Consider the following 7,759-nt stretch of genomic DNA (forward strand, 5'->3'; position numbering starts at 1 on the left):
GCGTAGACTCGTAGAAAACGAAAGCTCGGAAAGATTCGGTGCGAGAGAAGGTGGTGTGTGTGTGTGTATTTCTCTGTGCGAAAATCGCCTCAAAGAGAAAAAAAATTCGAATAGAAGGAGAACACTCTCTATTCGATATACAATATATATGTATGTATGTATGTACGAGCGTTTTATGCATCTCGCCAAAGTGCCAAACTTCGTTCGTCGTATCATGTTCGAGCTAAGACTCACGCAAGACATCCGTGTAACGATCGTCCGGTTTTTAACGTCCGTCCTCTTTTTCTCCTACAGCCGTTTCTCTTCTCTCGACGATTCCAGCGGTTCCCGGTACGGGAACTCACGCAAGTGAAAAAGCGAGCGAGACGTACCGTCGGGTGGGTGTGTGTGTTCGGGGACTGGACGACCGGCGCGACGTTAGGATGCGCGGTCCAGCGATAGACGACGAAGAGGCATGGGATGACCAACACTCTCTTTTCTCTATTCTCGAAGCGTCGAATTGCCATAAAAAAAAAATCACACGCGCGCACGACATAGTCGTACGCGCGTGTATACCTCGTCTCTCTCAAAGTTTTTTTCTCGAGCCTCGCCAAAGGGGATCGTCTTCTTCCTCGTCTACGATCTCTCCGACGACGACGACCGTACGAACAACTTCGTAACGGACTCACATGCGCATCTTCCTCGGGTACAGAAACGCTGCGGAAAACACCTCGAGCTTGTAGTTACAGCAGCACCCGTGTATAGCCGATCTTAGACACACGCTAGTTCGCACACGCGTTACATATATAATATGTAAGATTTCCGACGAACGTGGCTTTTCGGGAGCCAGGCGCGCGGGCAGAGAGATACACGACGACGGGGAAAATTCGTCCCGATACGAGTACGTGTACTCTCCGATCTCCGCGCGACGCTGGGGATCATACCTCCCTAAGTCGTCAGAGCGCTCGAAGAAATCTCGCGTGTGCGTTCCCGGATCTACGGCTGATACTTTCGGGGCTTGTAAAAAAGCACAGAGCGTGTAAAACGCAACGACGACCCATCGATGCGACGGTCCTCGTTGTTGTCAGTCGCTTTCGCGAAGAGACGGAGTGGGCATTCGATCCCTGGGGCTGTACGAGAGTCTTAAGAAAAGACGGTAGATTATGGCAAAGTTTCGCACGCCATCGAGTTTAGGTTTTTTTTTTTGGTTCTCTCTTCTCTCCTCTCTCGACCGAGTTCCCATATTTGCTTTCTCTCTCAGTCTCGCCAAATATAATATTCTTTTAAGACGACGTCGGGGGCGCGGACCTTCGTGCGTCGAACACCGGCAAACGTAGCATATATCGCCTGATATGAAAAAAAAAATCGGTCACGAGGAGAACACTACGAGTATATACGTTCGATAACCGATACACGAAGCGGTGCATAAGCGGGCGGTCGCCCTCGTAAGGACGACTCACGACGCCGCGAGCACTCACGCAGGTCCGTGACCGGTTCTCTCCGCTCTTATTCGTATCCCTTCGTATACCTTCGTCCGACTCTGAAACGTTCTCTTATAATTTTTAAGAAGAACGACGGCGGGTTGTCAAGGCAAGAAGGGACAGAGAGAGACAGAGGTAGAGTTTCGTAGTCTCCCGTGAACACGATAGATTATATATCGAGCATGCGTACGACTTGCACGGTCTCTGCACGACCGCGACGAACGCCGACGAGCGTCCAACAATCGCTCGTACGTCGCGTATGTTCTCTCCGTCCGCTCTTATTCGTATCCTCGTTCTTGTACCTTCGTCCGACTCTGAAACGTTCTCTTATATAAAGAAGAACGACGGCGGGTTGTTAAGGCAAGAAGGGACAGAGAGAGACAGATACGGAGAGTAACGATACGCAACGCAAGCAGTCTTAGGTTTACGTGAGCAACCCTCAGCCAGGCGTGGTCCAGGAATTGTATCCGTGGACCGCAATGTGCGTTCGAAATGTCGATGTTCATGTGTCCTGCAGTTCACACGTTGACGCGCAATTAGCTGCGTTCTTCATCGACCCACGAGCCAAGTGATCCACCGTTCAGGGTAATCTTTTATAAATTTACAACAGTTCAATACTCAAATGTACTCTTCTCGGTTCTAGCGAAGCCGAGTTCCGTCACGTTCGACCAACGGGAATCGAACGCGCAGAAGTCGCCATAGGATTGACGACACAAAAACGTTCGAAAAAAAAAGAAAACGACGAACGCGCGAAGATACGCGCGTTCGCCGGCCGGGCGTAAAGTACATTATGATATATAACAACCATCGAGATCGAAGCTCCGTTCGTCAGGAAACGACGGGGATATATACACCCGATTCTGAATCCTCTGTACAGCACACGATCTCGCGAACGAGTAAGCACGGTGGCTAGCCCATGTTATATATGTGTTTGATTCTACTCTCTCGTCCAATTATTCAAGAAACAGCGCGCGTGCATCTCTCCATCGTTCGGGTGATAGTAAAGATTCGATGGGATTCGCGCGGCCGTCCGCCTCGAGCGGTCTTTCGTCCCAATATCCAGAAGCAGAGTTTGAAAAACTCTAGCGACGGCACGGGTGTCCGACTCACGACATCGAGGTTTCGAAGCCGGCGATCCCCTCCGAACGGATGGCGACCACGCGACCGACTGAAAGCATGAAAAATCGACGAAAGATAGAACACATCTCCGTTCGGGTGGTGTTTTTTCTTTAAAAAAAAAAAAAAAACAAAAATTCGATGGGACTCGCAGCCATCGTCCTCGCGCGGTCTTTCGTCCCGATATCCAGAAGCAGAGTTTGAAAAACTCTAGCGACGGCACGGGTGTCCGACTCACGACAACGAGGATAGACAGCCGGTCCCCTCCGAACGGGTTATGCGACGATAAACTCGATGAAACTTTAGTCTCGTTCAGGTAGTGTGTGTCTTGTAAATCAAAAATTCGATGGGACACGCATCCATCGTCCTCGCGCGGTCTTTCGTCCCAACATCCAGAAGCAGAGTTTGAAAAACTCTAGCGACGGCACGGGTGTCCGACTCACGACAACGAGGATAGACAGCCGGTCCCCTCTGAACGGTATATTATATATGAGATGATAGACGACAAACTGGATGAAACTTTAAGTCTCGTTCAGGTAGTGTGTAAATCAAAAATTCGATGGGACTCGCATCCGTCGTCCTCGCGCGGTCTTTCGTCCCGATATCCAGAAGCAGAGTTTGAAAAACTCTAGCGACGGCACGGGTGTCCGACTCACGACAACGAGGAAAGACAGCCGGTCCCCTCTGAACGGTATATTATATGAAACTTTAAGTCTCGTTCAGGTAGTGTGTAAGTCAAAAATTCGATGGGACTCGCATCCGTCGTCCTCGCGCGGTCTTTCGTCCCGATATCCAGAAGCAGAGTTTGAAAAACTCTAGCGACGGCACGGGTGTCCGACTCACGACAACGAGGATAGACAGCCGGTCCCCTCTGAACGGTATATAATATACATTATGCGACGGTAGACGATCAACTAGACGAAACTTTAGTCTCGTTCAGGTGGTGTAAAAAAAATTCGATGGGATACGCACGCACGGCTGTCGTCGTCCTCGAGCGGTCTTTCGTCCCAATATCCAGAAGCAGAGTTTGAAAAACTCTAGCGACGGCACGGGTGTCCGACTCACGACATCGAGGCTTCGAAGCCGGCGGCGTTCCCCTCTGAACGAACTTCGGCTAGACTAGTTACGAATCGTTGCTACACATCGTCTTCATCGTCGTCGTCGTCGACATCGACATCATCATCATCATCATATCATCATCATCATCATCATCGGTCATCGTCGCATAGCGGGCCAACATCCACGCGATGCGTCTTCGTTCTAGGTTACCCGATCCACGAGTATGTTACACGTGGTTTCGTTATTTCGAACGAAACGACATACGAAGAGCACACGCCCTTTGGGTAGGAAGCACGTTTCGAGAACGACGAGAGTTTCGATGAAAGAGACGAGAGAAGTCGACGCAGAAGGTATCCATGGATCTTCGAAGAGAACCTTCGAAGATGTATATCGGTATCCTTTCGCTCTGCGCGACTCGCTACAAGTTCTTTCGCTCTCGTCGACTCGTTCTAGACGCTTCGTTCGATCCCAAAGAGGAGTCTTCGATATGTCCCGTTGCTAGGAGGAGAACAAACGCAACACAGACCACGAAACATAGAAGAGAATAGGCGAGCATGATCACTCCGACACGAGGCACTTTAGAGATTTTCTTATTAGTTTGCATGGACTTTTATATTTCGTTTGTACGGTTTCCACGATGCAAATACGAAATACGAGATCGTGACGGCGGGTCTTTCTGTGTACGGCCTCTCGCAGGCGCCACGACTGCATTTCTCTTTACACCTGGTTTCCATCGTAATTTTTTCGTTTGATATCGAGCCTTAACTTTTGTTGGCTCTTTCGAAGCTAGAGTTCCCTTTTATTAGAATTTCATATATATATATATATATTATATGTTATATGTTTTATTCGGAGACGGCGGGTCTTTCTGTTTACGACCTCACGCAGGCGCCTCGAATAAGTTTCATTCGCATTTCGTTTTTATACTTGTATATATATATCTCTTCATCCCGATGATCGAGAGAGAGTGCCACCTTCTCTTCGTATAATTCCGTAGCTGGAGGGTCGTCTCCTCCTTAAGAATATTTCTATTCGTGCCAACGGAGGTTGCCAAGCTCCCTGGCGTTTTCGTTTGTTAAAGTATATAGCTTGTTAATACGTCGTATATACTTTCGTCGATACAGGAGGAGTACGGCTCCTTACCGACCATTGTGATATATATTTCATAGTTTTTATATGTGTTCAAGTCAAATTCTTTTGGTATCGTATCGTTAATGATCCTTCCGCAGGTTCACCTACGGAAACCTTGTTACGACTTTTACTTCCTCTAAATGATCAAGTTTGGTCATCTTCCCGGTAACATCGGCAATGCTTATCACATTGGCCGCGCACCAGTCCGAAGACCTCACTAAATCATTCAATCGGTAGTAGCGACGGGCGGTGTGTACAAAGGGCAGGGACGTAATCAACGCGAGCTTATGACTCGCGCTTACTGGGAATTCCTCGTTCATGGGGAATAATTGCAAGCCCCAATCCCTAGCACGAAGGAGGTTCAGCGGGTTACCCGGGCCTTTCGGCCAGGGAAAACACGCTGATTCCTTCAGTGTAGCGCGCGTGCGGCCCAGAACATCTAAGGGCATCACAGACCTGTTATTGCTCAATCTCGTGCGGCTAGAAGCCGCCTGTTCCTCTAAGAAGATTTGTTTGTACGTTGGTAGTAAAAACCCACCGACCGAAGCCGGGGGCCTTCGAGATACCATAAGTTACGTCTATTTAGCAGGCTAGAGTCTCGTTCGTTATCGGAATTAACCAGACAAATCGCTCCACCAACTAAGAACGGCCATGCACCACCACCCACCGAATCAAGAAAGAGCTATCAATCTGTCAATCCTTCCGGTGTCCGGGCCTGGTGAGGTTTCCCGTGTTGAGTCAAATTAAGCCGCAGGCTCCACTCCTGGTGGTGCCCTTCCGTCAATTCCTTTAAGTTTCAGCTTTGCAACCATACTTCCCCCGGAACCCAAAAGCTTTGGTTTCCCGGAAGCTGCCCGCCGAGTCATCGGAGGAACTTCGGCGGATCGCTGGCTGGCATCGTTTATGGTTAGAACTAGGGCGGTATCTGATCGCCTTCGAACCTCTAACTTTCGTTCTTGATTAATGAAAACATTTTTGGCAAATGCTTTCGCTTCTGTCCGTCTTGCGACGATCCAAGAATTTCACCTCTAACGTCGCAATACGAATGCCCCCATCTGTCCCTATTAATCATTACCTCGGGGCTCCGAAAACCAACAAAATAGAACCGAGGTCCTATTCCATTATTCCATGCACACAGTATTCAGGCGAAGGTAGCCTGCTTTAAGCACTCTAATTTGTTCAAAGTAAACGTATCGGCCCACCTCGACACTCAGTGAAGAGCACCGCGATGGGATATTAGTTGGACCGCCCGCGAGGAGCTAAGCCCACCGATAGGACGTACCACATAATGCCAGTTAAACACCGCGAGCGGTGAACCGACACTGTGACACACAGATTCAACTACGAGCTTTTTAACCGCAACAACTTTAATATACGCTATTGGAGCTGGAATTACCGCGGCTGCTGGCACCAGACTTGCCCTCCAATTGGTCCTCGTTAAAGGATTTAAAGTGTACTCATTCCGATTACGGGGCCTCGGATGAGTCCCGTATCGTTATTTTTCGTCACTACCTCCCCGTGCCGGGAGTGGGTAATTTGCGCGCCTGCTGCCTTCCTTGGATGTGGTAGCTGTTTCTCAGGCTCCCTCTCCGGAATCGAACCCTGATTCCCCGTTACCCGTTACAACCATGGTAGGCGCAGAACCTACCATCGACAGTTGATAAGGCAGACATTTGAAAGATGCGTCGCCGGTGCTAGATGACCATGCGATCAGCACAAAGTTATTCAGAGTCACCAAAACAAACGATGGACGGACAGACGAGCCATCCGCCACCGATTGGTTTTGATCTAATAAAAGCATTCCTACCATCTCTGGTCGGAATCTGTTTGCATGTATTAGCTCTAGAATTACCACAGTTATCCAAGTAAATGTAGGTATGATCTAAGAAACCATAACTGATTTAATGAGCCATTCGCGGTTTCACCTTAATGCGGCATGTACTGAGACATGCATGGCTTAATCTTTGAGACAAGCATATGACTACTGGCAGGATCAACCAGGGATCTTATTCGTATAACAATTCTTATAAATTTCGTTTAAGTTCTCTTCGTGTCGTAGGTGGGACGTAAGCACCGTACGACGAGACTTTTCGTTCTTAAGATAGATATATCTATAAAATATATCTCCTAGCGACGTTCGAGATACACCCATAGTTCAGTAATAATCTTCGAACGCCGCTCGCAGCCACTTTGTAATTCTCAACTCCACCTCCTCTCTTCTCTCTCTCTCTTTCTCATAGTCTTATATAAAATGTTTAGAATCGTACTTCTAAAGGAACATTTCCATAATGCTGTCTTCGTGTAAAAAGACTTATTAGAATATCTTAGCGGTAAAGCACGTATACGCACCTCACGCTGAACGAACAAGCGCGTATCCCAGTGCGTCGCGCTGGACATACCGTAAGAATATTCTTTCAATCGGTAGAACATTTTCGGCAGAAGACATACTACGCAAAGATAGTACGCTCCTACCGCCTCATCGGATACTTCTGCGAAAGCAGAAGTTTTTATAGAAAGCAGACGGTTATACTCTTTTGAATGAATCGATGCTCAGTTAGTACAAGCACACACGCATCTAACAATTTTTGTTAGAATACGTACACACAGGTCACCAGCTTCCCGACTCAGGGGAACCTTGCCACGATATTTGGTCATTACGTCCAGGACAGCGACCCGCGGCGCAGCAGTGTAGAGAAAAAACCAGAACGAGAACGGAGGAACAGTCGAGAAATAGCGTAAAATACACTAAGACTCGAGGAGCGGTGACTGAATTCTCAACCGAGGCCGTAGAATAGCCACGCGCTCAACGCTGTTCCGACCGAACCGTCCGGCTCGACGTCTCTCTTATAGATACGAAAGCGCCAGCCGGAAGGCCGGCGCCGGCCGGGCTAGCGGCCGCGCGCTTACGGTGCAAAACCTCCGTAGCAACGTACCGTTCGGAAGGGACGCTGGAACTTAGTCTCGCGAACGCTCGATCACTACTATACAAAGCC

General features: G+C 48.7%; 2 non-coding genes across 2 annotated transcripts; both read right to left on the bottom strand.

Annotated features, from left to right (window-relative positions):
• Window positions 1-1,893: 1,893 nt before the first annotated feature.
• LOC126877517 (5.8S ribosomal RNA) lies at window positions 1,894-2,048 on the bottom strand. Its single transcript, XR_007695089.1, has one exon. It is a non-coding gene; the product is annotated as a 5.8S ribosomal RNA (ribosomal RNA).
• A 2,799-nt stretch (window positions 2,049-4,847) lies between these two features.
• On the bottom strand, window positions 4,848-6,770 carry LOC126877512 (small subunit ribosomal RNA). The gene has a single exon (XR_007695085.1). It is a non-coding gene; the product is annotated as a small subunit ribosomal RNA (ribosomal RNA).
• Between the last annotated feature and the right edge of the window lie 989 nt (window positions 6,771-7,759).

This window comes from Bombus huntii, unplaced genomic scaffold, assembly GCF_024542735.1.
Source record: "Bombus huntii isolate Logan2020A unplaced genomic scaffold, iyBomHunt1.1 ctg00000179.1, whole genome shotgun sequence".
NCBI classification, from domain to species: Eukaryota; Metazoa; Arthropoda; class Insecta; order Hymenoptera; family Apidae; genus Bombus; species Bombus huntii.